The sequence below is a fragment of the Dunckerocampus dactyliophorus genome, chromosome 3 (genome assembly GCF_027744805.1).
Source record: "Dunckerocampus dactyliophorus isolate RoL2022-P2 chromosome 3, RoL_Ddac_1.1, whole genome shotgun sequence".
Classification (NCBI taxonomy): domain Eukaryota; kingdom Metazoa; phylum Chordata; class Actinopteri; order Syngnathiformes; family Syngnathidae; genus Dunckerocampus; species Dunckerocampus dactyliophorus.
In genome coordinates, this window is record NC_072821.1 from 21,771,303 (window position 1) to 21,785,783 (window position 14,481).

At 41.2% G+C, this 14,481-nt stretch overlaps 1 protein-coding gene across 2 annotated transcripts in view; it reads left to right on the plus strand.

Annotated features, from left to right (window-relative positions):
• Window positions 1-14,481, plus strand: part of mpped2a (metallophosphoesterase domain containing 2a) — a 66,810-nt gene that overhangs the window by 25,027 nt on the left and 27,302 nt on the right. The window lies entirely within an intron of this gene.

The following is a 14,481-nucleotide window of genomic DNA, read 5'->3' on the forward strand; positions in this document are numbered from 1 at the left end:
TGCCTCCCTTCTGTCAGTGATTGGCCATGTTCCAGCTCCCCTCCCTGCAGCTCACTGCTGTACGCTCTGCCAGGGGCCTCTCTTACATGCAAGATGTTATTCCCAGCTTGTGCATTCCTTTATGAGCACAAGACCTTCGCCTGTACTCGGGGTTTACATTACACCTGTGTTTTGACACGGGGTTAAGTGATACGCATGGTACTGTTACACGCTCTCAATCGGCTCTCATGTGGAAAGAACTTGGAGAGTGATGTGTGATTGTTGGAGGAATGCTGCAAGCAGCATGCGTTCAACAGACAGAGGCTATGAGCAGTGTGTTTAAAATAAGAAGTGCAAAGAAAGTGTTTACTATCCTAACGGATGAGATCACTGCTGTGTTGATGGAGGTATGGCAATATAACCAAAATAAGAGCACAAGCGTTGCCTAGAGCAAACAAAATGCCACTGCGCTCATGTTCTTCGGCTAATTCCAACTACATTATTGCTGCCTAATTTCACTGTTTAAACTGTGAGCACATGATTCACAGCCCTGCCAATAATATCCCACTGATGCTATTAACCGCAGGTGATTTTAAGCCGTAACACCAACAATGCCAGTGTAGAAGCGGCTGTAAATCTTAAAATAAAAAATAACTAATTCAACTTCTGTCCTAAAAGTAAATCTTAAAATATAAAATGCTTAATACTAAATAAAAGTAATAAATTAAACATCCAACTCTAAATTTACAATGCGTCTGAAATGTCAGCATTTGATTTTAAAGTTAAATGAAAATGTGCACATTTTGGGGTTATGGAATATGTATAGGCTTGCTTTTTTAACTAAAATTTGTAAAAAAAAAAAAAAAAAAAAAAATTATATGTAATACATAACGTAACAATTATTAATTCCCGAAGGTCATGATGAAAACTGTAACATACGAAAACTGAAGCAATTTTTCCCATAGGACTTCTATTGAAACGTGATAGTAGCATATATTACACTTCTTCCTGGTAGCGCACGCTAAGCATCATGAGAAGTGTGGTTCTTTTAGTGTAACCATTAAGCTAATCTACTGCAATATGCAATCAATTTTACATGTCTTGACATAACTACCGGTACACATTAACATAAATAATTAGCAGCTAAAACTGTCGTCATTTTAACTTTTATAATTTTAGTTTTTCTTTCTAATTGTGGAAAAATTTGAATCTTTAAAAGCATAATGCTTAGGTCATGCATAAAAAGTTATAAAACATTTCAAAATCTACCTGCATTGTTCTGTTACTCTGTAAAATTTTTAAAAATGTTTGTCCAATCGCTATATTTTGTCACTGTAGTTTTCTTAAAAGTAATGTTAAAATATCGTCTCGTCTCGTTCTCATGAACCCAATATAGTGTATCATCACATCTCGTGAACTGAGTGTATCGTGACACTCCTAAAAAAAAATAGATTGCATAGAGAATAATTTTAGTTTTACATGCAGATGATGCAAATCAAATATAAATGACGAATGAAATGGATAAAAGAACATTTAACATCACTTTTACATTTATTGAAGACTCTTGTTTGCAAAGACAGCGATGAGTAGTTCATATTTGATTGTTTGTGATGTCTGTTTTGTTAACACCTTTACCCCTTTCCCAACATTAGCTTCCTTGATTTCTTCTTTAGTCGCCAGGATGAAATTTGTTGTTGATGCTGCAAACGAACTAGTTTGTGTAACAATCTTGTTTGTGTTTGCCAAATAAATGTGCCTTACAGGATACCTTAGTATTGTGTAAAGTGAGTGTGATGAGATTTGGTGTTAGGTGTGTGATCCAAGATACAGTAGCTGAATAAACGAGCAATGCTGGGAGTATTGTCCATCCACATTTCTATTAATACCACAATATTCACCGTACCAAAGGTAAAGTAAAACAGTTTGTTACATGCGATATTGTATGTTAACTGAGACAGTGTACAAAAACCAAGACAAAATTTTGGCACAAATATTCGACAAAAAACGAATCATACGAAAACTGGGCAGTTCAAAAACCGAGGTGTGACCGTATTGTCCAAATGAAAGCAAGCCATGTAGTCAAATTTTAACCTGCCGTGCTAGCTATGTGTTCTGGAGTGGAACCCATTTAAGTTGACGCCCCTCGGATTGGCTGATTCACCTCGACTAAAGTGGTTGTCGACTTAACCGAAAATACCCATTGCTTGCACATTTATCTGTGACTTTTGCCAGAGACCTAAGGAGAAGGGGCAATAATTAAGGCTTTTTGAACGTATGACAATTTCCTGGCATCTTTTTCCTTCCATTTGTGCATTTTTTACTCTTCTTCAGCAGACCTGCAGTAGTTTTGCTGTATGTGTGTATGACTACAGTGACAATAAATTTTGTACATCTGCAAATTTTCCAGTGGCTAACAATCTGATTTTTTTTTTTTTATGGGTGCATTGTGTTACTTGCTGTGGTACAATCCAGGTTATATTTATATTTTGAAGCTTACTTTGCCCTGAACAGGAAGTCACTGTGTGCACCTTTTAATCTTGTGTAACTAAACTGTTGCTGTTAAGTTCACAATACTCAACATGGATTTTATGGCAATAAGAAGAACTCTGTGGATCAGGACTTGATGAGTTTCTTGACATAGAGGCGTTGTTGACATAAACGGCTGTACTTCAACAGGTTCCACTGTTTTGTGTTAAAGGCTTTGCTACCCTTGTGGCCTTATGTGCTCAATGGTTCACACAAGTCTGCTCCAGGCTTAAAATAACCATCTAGGTCATGCTTTTGCAGTTATAATTAGCAAGTTTGTCTGAGAAGTGGTAGGGTTATTTAGGTGAGTGGGTCATATCTCAGCATTCCAACTAACATCACAGCAACAGGAAGAAGACATTATCCCTTTTGTTTTCCGTCCATCCTTCCACCTTTCCTTCCTTGCGTTTGAAAGGCAGGATGCTGCCTTTCCTCCCTGGTGGGTGTTTAGTGTGAGGGCTGGTAAGTGTCTGTTGTGACAGCTGGGGGTCTCGTGAGAGGCATAGTGGACAGCTTGGCCACCCCCTGCTTACCCTTACTCGCCTTCCACACCTCCTTCACACCCATATGCCACCGTGGCCTGAGGTCTGGCCTGCTTGTCCGGTGTGAGGTCTCACTTAGCCACGTAGTGACCCTTTTCTTCATCAGCAGCTCAGCATATCACCGCCTGGGTGGCCGGGCAACACCATGACCTCTGTGGTCCACTGCTGCCAGCCACACTAAAAAGAAAAAAACAGGTCTTGTTGATGCTGGTCGAGACAACTGCTGCTACTTGTTTATGTGTTCATTTATTTCCCTTGTAATTATGTAACTATTTCCGGTGGTGCATGGGTAATTGTAATACAGTTTAATTTTGATCTGGTTGAAGAAAGGACACTCCCAACATAGCGTGCCCGTTTCCAGGCAAGGGCTCTGTACGTGTGACCTGATGAGAGCCATGTGCAGAATGGGTTTGGGTGGGCGGGGGGTGAGGTCATGTGCGTTGGTACGTGCTCTGCGTGTAACGGCCTGTTTAGGTCTAAGAGGTTGGGGGTGGGGATGGCTCTCATTTTGAACGCATTGTGTGTGACGCATATAACTGGGGTCCTACTGAATGTCGGTCGTATTTTGAAGAGTCAGGGCCACGAAGAAAAAAAGGTCTGCAGCATGCTTTTGTAGCATTAAATTGAAGAGAATGTAAAACACTGAGTTTGCTTCTAATAAGGTGATGGTAGAGATTCTTAGCTCAGTTTACCTGTAGGTGATGCGGACCGTTTTTTCATGCAATCACTGTGTAACATGAAGGATGGTGTCTTGATAACCTGAAGAATCGTGATTGTCATTTAGGAGAGCAATCACCGTATTTGATGAACATTTCTTTGTGTGTATGTGTAATTATGATGAACAGGAAGGTATTTCAAGGTTCAGGCTCACACACTACGTCAGTCAACCACCAGCTCCACACCAGCCTCAACCTATCCAATGTATTTTGGTCATTATCAAACACAATAAGCTTTCCTACCACAGCTTTTCAATTTTCTCAAAAAACAAAATGCATATTAGACATGATCACTTACTACTAATACTTACTACTAATCACTGAAGCTTTTTTAGTTTGCACATGTGCAACATACTTGATAACGACTACTTGATCTAATGGTTAATAGAAAAAAAGTCTTAACATCTGTTTAGCGCAAGACAATTTACAGTTGACAACACTGAAGTCCCTGCCTAACACTAAGCCTAACACTGCTTTTGCCAAGGAATAGATGGTCTGAAGTAAAAGCAGTCGACCATGAAAGGCACACAACACATAGTGTTTAATGACAGATGCTTAACAGACCAAACACCTCAACCTTCTTTCCCCAGGCTTCCTCACTCCTACACTCATGCACACTGTGGAAAGATGAGCAGGCCGCTGTACCTTGTCCATCAAATCTGTTAAAGGGAAGCTGAAGGTCTATTTCAGGTGGACATTTGATGGTTTTATTCATATAATTAAATTCTTCTGCTCCAGGGAACAACCTTGTGAACAAACAACAAGTACAACTTTTTGCTTGTGGGTATAAAGGCCAGTATCACAACTATCAAAGTATTTGCTCACCATCAGCATGCTGTCCACTAAAACCGTGTTGATTGTGATTAAGTGCACTATTTTGAGTAAGACAATGCATATTATGATATAGTAGCACGCACCAGTTGTATACCTGGAGGAGGAGGCACGATGGCGAGCGTCTGGTAGCCAGGCCTACACCCATGGGGCCCAAACGTATTGTGATGGTCTGATGGGAACGACTGGCAGAGTCCCCTGTCAGAAGGACTTTAAATTCCCACCTTCAGGAAAGCTTTGACCATGTTCCAGGGCAGGCGGCGGATATGGAGTCCGAATGGGCCATGTTCCGTGCCTCCATTGTCGAGGCGGTTGATCAGAGCTGTGGCTGTCAGGTGGTCGGTGCCTGTCGTGGCGGTAATCCCAGAACCCGCTGGTGGACGATGCTGTCAAGCTAAAGAAGGAGGAGTCCTTTCGGGCCTTTTTGGCTCATGGGACTCCGGAGGCAGCTGACAGGTATCGGCAGGCCAAGCAGTCTGCGGCTCTGGCAGTTGCTGAGGCAAAATCTCGGACATGGGAGGAGTTCGGCGAAGTTATGAAGAATGGCTTCAAAGAGATTCTGGACCACCATCTGACGTCTCAGGAGGGGGAAGCGCTGCACAGTAAACACCGTGTATGGTGGAGATGGTGTGCTGCTGACCTCAACTCGAGATGTTGTGGATTGGTGGAAAGAATACTTCGAAGACCTCCTTAATTCCACCGACACATCTTCCTATGAGGAAGCAGAGCCTAGGGACTCCACGTTGGGCTCTCCTAACTCTGGGGCTGAGGTTGCCAAAATGCTCTTCGGTGGTAGGGCCCTGGGAGTGGATGAGATCCGCCCGGAGTTCGTTAAGGCCCTGGATGCTGTGGCCGTGTCTTGGTTGACACGACTCTGCAGCATCGCGTGGACATTGGAGGCAGTACCTCTGGTTTGGCAGACCGGGGTGGACCGGAGGGTGTGTTCCACGATTGTGGAATCACAAGTCCGAGTCCATGTTCTTGCCCGGAAAAGGGTGGAGTGCCATCTCCGGGTCCGGGTCGGGAGCTGTTGCATCTAAAACCGGTGGTTTGGATTCTGGAGGAGCAGCTGTGTTTGCTGTGGCTGAATCCTTTGCTGGGTCCTTGGGTGGCGAGGCAGGAGTTCTTCTCTTGCTCTTTTTCTCGTCTTTCGGTGGCAGCACAGGATCCGGTCCAGGCCCACTGTAATGCCTCAAAGCGTGGAGGAGGTTATCCATCCGTCGTCTCACTCCACCTCTGTTCATGTGTGTGCCTTTTCCTTTAAACAGATTCTCTCTTTGCCAGAAGAGATTGAAATTCTCAATGAAGTGCAGTTCACTTCACAGACTTAGGACAGCCATGTGTTCAGCTGATGCAGCCTCATATCAATGTTTGGGAGAGGTCCACTGATGAACGTTTGTACTGCCACTTTATCAAGGCTCAAATACTTCATGAAAGTCTTTTTTTTAAGATTTCAGACTGTTGCATTCTGACATCCACTGCATCCACATGAACAGTCAGATGTTTCACCCCTAGGTGTTTTGACAGTTCCTCAGGTATCAGTTTTGTGATGACACAGACAGTGGCACTTGGATAGCTGGAAGTAGCTATTCTGTTCATGTTTATGTTAGATATGGCTCCATCTCCAATCACCAGAGTATCTTTGACCTTGACACTTGGCACAGTTTTTCTGTCTGTGTCCCGCTTTGTGCTGACTTCATGGTGATAGTTTTCCCTCTGTTTGTTAGAAACAGTCCCATTTGGCTCTGACAGTGGTGAAAATCTGTTTGTTAGCTTTATTTTGGGTGATGATAAATCTCCATAGATTAAGCTGCTGCCCCAGCCACCCGACTTGGATGGGTGGCACCTGTTATAGTAAAGACCCTTAGGCCATGTTCACACTGCAGGGTATGATGCCCAATTCGGAATGTTTGTTAAAATCAGATCTTTTGATATCATTCACATTACAAAATGTGAGGGCAAGACTTTTGGCTTTAGCAGTTTGAACTTACTGAGACGTCTGCCCTAAGGAGGGTGTTGGGTGGATGTCGGAGCCAGGAGTGGTGAGACATTGACAAAGTCGCTTCACTGAAACAGATGTTCTAAATAATGTTTGGATTACGAGAACATTTGCCTCCATCTGTGAGTACCTTTCCCCACCTTTCGCATGGCAAAACACTCCTTTCCATGACGTATAGGTCGGATATACGAGACCTGAATGTTCATACTGCAGTAGCATTGAATACGTGCCGGATTTATATTCACATTCAAAAAATTCAGAATTGTTGTACTGTTCACACTGACATGAAAAAGCCACATAGTGTGAACGTAGCTTTAAAAATACAAAATCACATGAAAAAAATAAATCACATGAAAAAAATGACAACAATAAAGTGATGCTACTAAGCAAATATACAATATGATCACCCAGCACTAATGTGTTTTAGCATAACACGCTAAAGACAAAACATAATCTATTGATAATTGACACAAAATAGATCATTATTTCCATTGTTAAAAATAAAAGCCGTAAATGGAATGCCCATCCAAAATGCTTACAGTACTTCTAGCATTTTGTAAATTAATTGCATTGGTGATGGAATCTTTAAGCGTATATATAAGTCGCAATAGATAGATTTACTTTATTTTTCTTCATAAAAAAACACATTTGTATTTGTGGTAGTCACTTGTGTCCTTGTGCCCAGTACAGACAAAGCGACAGCAGCATTGTCTCATGAAGAGACAAAAAGTGAGTAAAAAAAACCTAAAAAGCAAAACTCTCCAGTCAGACCAGAAAAAAGTTGCTAGATTTGTCAAGGTGCTGCAACAAATAAATGAATGTATGAGAAACACTGCTACTCGTTCTCCATTAGATTTCTTCTTTTTTCAATGTAAGGACTAACTCTTGTTTGATTCTGGCCATGACCACAACTTAGCTCCCGGATCCAACATCAAACTGTTGCTCACCCCATCGTTTGATTCCTCATGCCCTCGTTTTTCCTTATTTCTATCATTCTTCATTCACAAAATAAGCTATATATGTATCTATATAGCAAATATATATACCGTACATTCATACAATATATTACTTTAAATTGCTTTCAAGTTTAAAAAAAAAAACTCATTTTAAGGTGTGGCGGCTTTTATTTTGTAGTGGCGCACCGCCACAATCATTTACATGTCGCGGAAACCAAGGTCACGAGTCTGGATGTCCGATATTGGCTTTTTTGCTGATAACCGATATGCCGATATTGTTCAACTGTTAATTTCTGATACCGATATCAACCGATACCAATATGTGTAACATGACATATCTCCAGTAGTGGAATTAACACATACTATATCTGTTGTGAAGCCAATGGATACAGCATCAGCAATTAGCTTGTCAACGTGGCTGTAAACAACCTTGTACAACATTGTAAAACATCAGAGAAGTACCTGCCATTAGGCTTAGACTGTGACATTTGTTTTAAAAGTCAAAAGAGTAGCCATTTACATTTTTTTTGATCATCAAAAAGTCCAGGGAAGAAAATCAAGTGTTGTAATTTTCATGTCGGCCTAGCACTCTTAGTGCAGCAGCAGTGGCGGAGCCAGAAATATTTCATTGGGGTGCCCACGGTGAGACCATTACTCACACAGGGGTGGCAATAAGTTGATACCTGAAATGTCTAGATGGCCAGTGGCCCGGCCACTACGTAGCTCCGCCACTGTGCAGCAGCACGCTGTTTTGGTTTACACGCCACACTACCAATTGCATGTACACAGTAATTCCGGCCAAACTAAACATATTTTGCACCATCAGATTTTAATGAAAGTTCATCTGCGGATAGATATTAAAGTGAATTTATATTCGACATACCTTTTATCTTGTCCTGAAGCTCCGATCCATGAGTTTGAAAGGCTTAAAGTTGGACTTCACATTCAAAGCCGTCACATGACTAGAGGTGGTCAGTGTAAATTCTATGCGAAATTGAAAAATGTACCTAACCAACGTGTATACAGATGAAAATACACTCAATATCATATGAAAAAGGTGCATGACAAGGACGTGTACCTTCTATTATCATGGAAAACGTGAATTCACTACTGAGCAAGATCGATGAGCTGGCAAGACCTTCAAATTTGTGTTTCACAGAAAGGCTAAGAGCCAGCATTCCAGAGTCTAACGTGAGGAGCTAACCGACTTCAGGGCAGTCAGAGGGGACAGGAACACAAGAGCCTGTGGAAAGCGCAAAGGAGCTGGGCTTGCACTGTATGTGAACAAACTGTGGTGTCATCCTGGCCATTTGAACATTAAAATGTCCATCTATACAGCATTTTTTAAATATCGTTTTTTATTATCGGGAAAACATCCGATACCAATATCTACCAATATCATATTTTTTAATGCAGGCCGATATAATTTTTAGGACTCCATGATTTTAAAGGTCCCAATGAATGGAAAAACTTGCACTGTTGTTTCACCCTGCAAGAGATTCAGGACGCAAGTTGTCTGATGCCATTGTGAAAAAGGTCTATTGTTTGTGTCTGCGTGCACGTGTGTGTGTGTATCTTTGCATGTGTGTTTCCCAGAGGCAGCTAGATTAAATCCAACTGCCCTCATTTGACTCTCTGAAGCTCACCTCAGGGGATACTGGAGGGCCAAATGCAGATTTGTCATTTGCAGATTTTAGTTTTATTCATGTATTCATTTTTGCTGTAAAGGTCAGCTTTGTGTGTGTGCGTGTGCGTGTGTGTGTGAGTGAGAGAGAAAGAGAGAGAGAAAGGCAGTAATGCCTCACTAGTGTCATGTTTAGCCTTAATAGACTTCATAGTGCTTTTGGAGGCCACCAATATTTGAGAATATAATTTTCTTTGTTCGGTTAATTGGCGACTCTAAATTGTCCATAGGTATGAATGTGAGTGTGAATGTTTGTTTGTCTGTATGTGTCCTGCAATTGGCTGGCGACCAGTCTAGAGTGTACCTCGCCTCTCGCCCAAAATCAGCTGGGATAGGCTCCAGCATACCCCCGCGACCCTAATGAGGATAGAAAATGAATGAATGAATGAATATTTCCTTTAAATTTTTTTAAACCTCCCTCCCTCTATTTATCTGTCTGCTCAGTGTTTCCCACAGGACTCCAATCTATTAGTGGCGGTGGGAGAAGTAGGATTCCTTATTTATAAATTGAATATTTGTGTAGTTAGAGCATAGAACAATAATATAGACAATCATAATAATAATAGACAATAATAACAATAATATAGACTCTTGCAAGTTAGCAAGTTGTTTCTTATTTTTACTTCTGGGGCTTCTTGCGGTGGGTAATGTAGTGTAGCATTCTTATAGCGTCACACAGAATCTGACATTCTTTTAAAGTTTTATAGCCAATCTTAACGCCAATAAGAATGCTCAATTCCAGCACAGAGCATAGTTCACCTCTCACACTTGTTTCCTCCTCGCTCTCTCTCCCACAACAACACTTCCTCCTTATCCACCAAAAACATTAATAGCGAGATGCAGTCATGTTAGAATTGTTAAGTCATGTTAATTTTAGAAGTGTGGGGTGCCTACAGTAGCACTGGCTGCGATATGTGCTTATGTTGGAGTCTTCAAAAGTGTCCAGTAAGGCCAGAAAAGTCGCTAGATGTATTGCTAGTCGCTTTTTGGAAAAACGGACTAGAGGGGTCTGAATACTTGTTAAATATAGCAACAGAGTTGCTAAGTTGGGAACATTGATCCCTCTTGCTAGGGCATCTTGTTCTCTGCAGGACCAGGTGCTCATGAGGTATGTTAAGAAGCAGAGTTACAATGCCATCTGCAGTATGGATTTGGAACAACATACTGCATTCAGTCCCATTATAAAGTGTTTATGAGCGATGGCAAACAGTTGGCACCAAATTGTTTTGTGGCGGGCGGAAAAACAGATCTGCATTTCTATGTGGCATTTTATCATAAGTCACTGCAATGGTGTGCAGTCAGGGCCAGCAAAGCCTTCTCTGCTGGCCTCACCATTACCAGAAGCATTGACCTATACTTCAAACTTAAATTAAAACATTCACTCACATTCATACCTATGGACAATTTTGAGCCACCAATTAACCTAACATTCATGTTTTTTGGAATGTGGGAGGAAACCAGAGTACCTGGAGAAAACCCAAGCACGCACGAGGAAAACATGCAAACTCCACACTATGGATGCCCAACGGAGATTCGAACCCAGATCTTCCCGATCTGACTGTGTGGCCAACATGGTAAACATTAGGCCATGGTGCAGCCGTTATCCAAAGATATGGGTTACATTGGTAAAATATTGTACTTGCGGCAATCTTACCACGAACGCGGCTACCTTACTCAATGTGCTGGAGCTCTCCTCTGTCAAAACATCCGTATGGTGCATCGCTAGCGAGGCTATTGCTCTACACGGGCAATCGTGGTTCGTGACCTCGCTGCGGCACATAATTACTATCAGTATTGTGTGTTCACGTGTATGTGTGTTTTTTGAAATTGACTCTCACGGTGTCAGGCGAAAACAATTCTGGCCGGCCCCCTTAAGGCCCACGTACCAAATGCACCACCCGCCACAGATACTGTGTACATGCTGGATAGCATCTTATACAATGAATTTACACATTCAAGTTGTTTTCATTTGTCTGTCACTAAGGTGTGACATTAGCATCTGCTACTTTGAGCTTAATCACCCCTAAGGCACCCCTATACTGGCGCCAGTTTTTGACAGTTTGTGTTGGCTGGCCGCCCAACACATACACACACATGTGCGTGATGTGCCAAATGTCCCTACCGGATTACACGATTCTGATCTTTAAAAGCAGTAGTTATAAACCTGGGGTTGTATGTTACCCCGGAACAATTTTCACGTAAAATTATTTTCTGTTCAGTTTTTCCCCTCATAATTTTACACACTCTTTCTGTTTCCATAGCCAATACCATAAGCTTCAACCCTTTTTCAATCAGAAAGCTTTGACCAAATGAGTTGAGTTATATATTTTGCAGCGCCAAGGTACTGTAGCTGCACTCTCTTGGAATTTTCTGAATAGTAATACAGTTTCAGTTGACAGCAGTGTCATGTTAATTTCAGTAGTATTTCTGAATTAATGAGATAATGATTTATTGACGGTAAATGTCGATGGATATTTAATGGGGCATAAAATCATGAAGCCACTGTTGACAAGGATGCATTGGTGGAAGCTGCATCTGCTTCTTAGTCTCTATCCATAGGTGCTGGTTCAGATACAGGGAAGTTGAGAACGCAAGCAGCCGGGCAGATGGGGACGTTGCTTCTGTAGCTGCAGTATGTGTGCGTCAGTGTGCGCATGTGTTTGTGTAAGGTTTTTCACCTGTGTGTCAACAGAGTGAATGAGAGAGTTAAGTGATGGATTTGTCAGAGCGCCCTCACTTTCTGCAGTCTGACCACTCGGAGCATTCCCAGCTGAGTGACTCGCCTTACACAAGCCGACCCGTTCCTCACTTGGCTGTTATGCCACGTACGACCTGTTTCACATCTCACTGAGTGCCCCCACCCCCACACCAAGGTAAGCCCCAAATATGTCAAAGGGAGAGTGATGAGTGCACTGCAACTAATAAAGCTCTTCTCAGTGGCCTTGTGCACATCAGTCACCAGGCGACAAGGCACAGGTCGACAGGTCCATCACATGTCTGGACATGGAAAAGCGCTGATACAGCCAAAATCTGCTGAATATGAGCTTAATAAACAGTTAAATATTTTACATTGTTTAGTGAAACATGCTTTGTTAATGGCGGTAGGAGAACTCCTCGTCATTAAGGTAAATTGGAATCATCCAATACAATCCAACTTGATTTGTAAAGCACTTTAAAAACAACCACTGTGACATCTAAAATTAAATTAAGACATCGGAAACGTGTATGAAAATAACTGCCAGGATAAACCACAGTAAAACAACAAAACACAACAAAATAATACATATACAATAATACAATAAATAATATCAACAACTCAACTCAAGTGTCAAAGGGCAGAGAAAATAAATACAGTGGAACCTTGGTAAGTGTCGTAAAAATGTTTGCCTTGGTTTGCGTTCATTCTCTGGTTAGCATATAATATATATAAAAACATCCTTCCTTGTTGGCATCCTATTAGACAAAATGGCAAATCGGAACCGTAAGTTACATGGACTGTCTATAATGTCGTCAGCGGTTGACTCTCAAAAATGTTAACACAAAACATGTTTTTATAGTTTTACAATTATAGTTGTGTATGCATGAAACAATGCATATAAATGATGAATGAAAGGGATAAATGAACATGACACCAAAAAAAAAGTTGGAAAAAAACAATGACAAAATGAAAGTACACAATAAAACATTTTGTCATACCGCTGTCATACTGTAGATAAATAGATCACTATGAAATAGGAGTGAAATGAAGTGGTGATTTTGACGCACCCCCAGCCAGTTTTCTGAACCGGCGCCATCTTGGTTGTAACATCACTGAGAGTACATTCCGGGAACCAAATTCAAACACCATGAACACAACGCAAAGCCAAAAAAGTGACATATTTACAACAATAACACAATAATAACATTCACTGATATTGTGTGGTGATAACTATGATATAACACACAAGAAAATAGTCACGAGTATGGTTTTTTTTTTGACTGTCAGTATGTGACAACTGGAAAATGAAAGACCAGTTAGCCCTGGAATGAATTATTCTAAGATTCGTAGAATAGATCTAGCAAAAAAATATATATATATACTGACCGAAACTGTCAGATCAACTGCAAAATAGGCTAGAAAGATGAGTGACTACAAGCAATTCAGGTCTAAACTTACGGGTGACACCGGGACCCGATGCAAACAAGCACAGCCATGAACGCACGTGAAGAAAGTGACATGTTCACAGCAATAACATTCGTTAATACTGTGTTGCGATGAGTATGGTAGCTTTTACTGGCAGTGATAGCTACAACAGCACATTAACCGCCTAACTTGCATGTCAGTTAGGAATTAGCACTGCAGTAGCGCCAGCACGAGAGCATATTAGCAAGAGAAATGTGAATTGACTTACTGCCACCTTGGCACACTTTTCCACGTCTTGTGGTTTTTTTGACTTTTTATTTCCATCTGCTGGGCAGTATAGAAACATTTGTTCCATGAAGTGTGATGTGTTGAGTTAGAAACGCGAACAAGCTTACTCCGTCTCCTCGAATGTCCCAGCAAAAGCCTTCTACACAACTAGTGGGCAAAAAATATAAAATGTTTAACAAACAACAGCAATCCAGCCAGAACTGGACCATAAGAATTGAGAAAGTGTTGGAGTGAAGGTGCACTTCAGGGTAGGGCCGTCTTGTGTCGACGCCAGTTGTCCCTCTGCCAAGAAGCTGAAAAAACGGATGAAAATGGTTAAAAGCTTATTATTATTCGAGCACATATCTAACACAGAAAATATGCCTTTCCATATCATTTTTCACAGCAGAAATAACAAGATTAATGTGTTTTGGTGTCATGAGCACTTTGAGGTTACTTTTACCTTCATTGTTTCACCACCATCTTCCTGTTTTTACTCACATCAAGAATGCCATTTTGATCAATGTTAATTTATCCCTTTCAGTCATTTATGTGAAACTACAGGGCTGCACGGCGGTCTAGTGGTTAGCATGTTGGCCACACAGTCAGGAGATCGGGAAGATCAGGGTTCGATTCTCCCCTGGGCACGTTAAAAAACCTACTTCTCTGTTCGAAACGAGTAGGGAATTTTTCTCGGAAAAGTAAATCACATTTTTTTTATTTTACAAGCTCTACTTTTTAATTAAACTGATAGCTTACGCTCCTGAGAAACAGGTTTTGTCATTAATAACTTCACATATTAAGATCCAGACACTTACATGACACTGTGTTGATAGTGTCGTTAAACTTTAATCAATC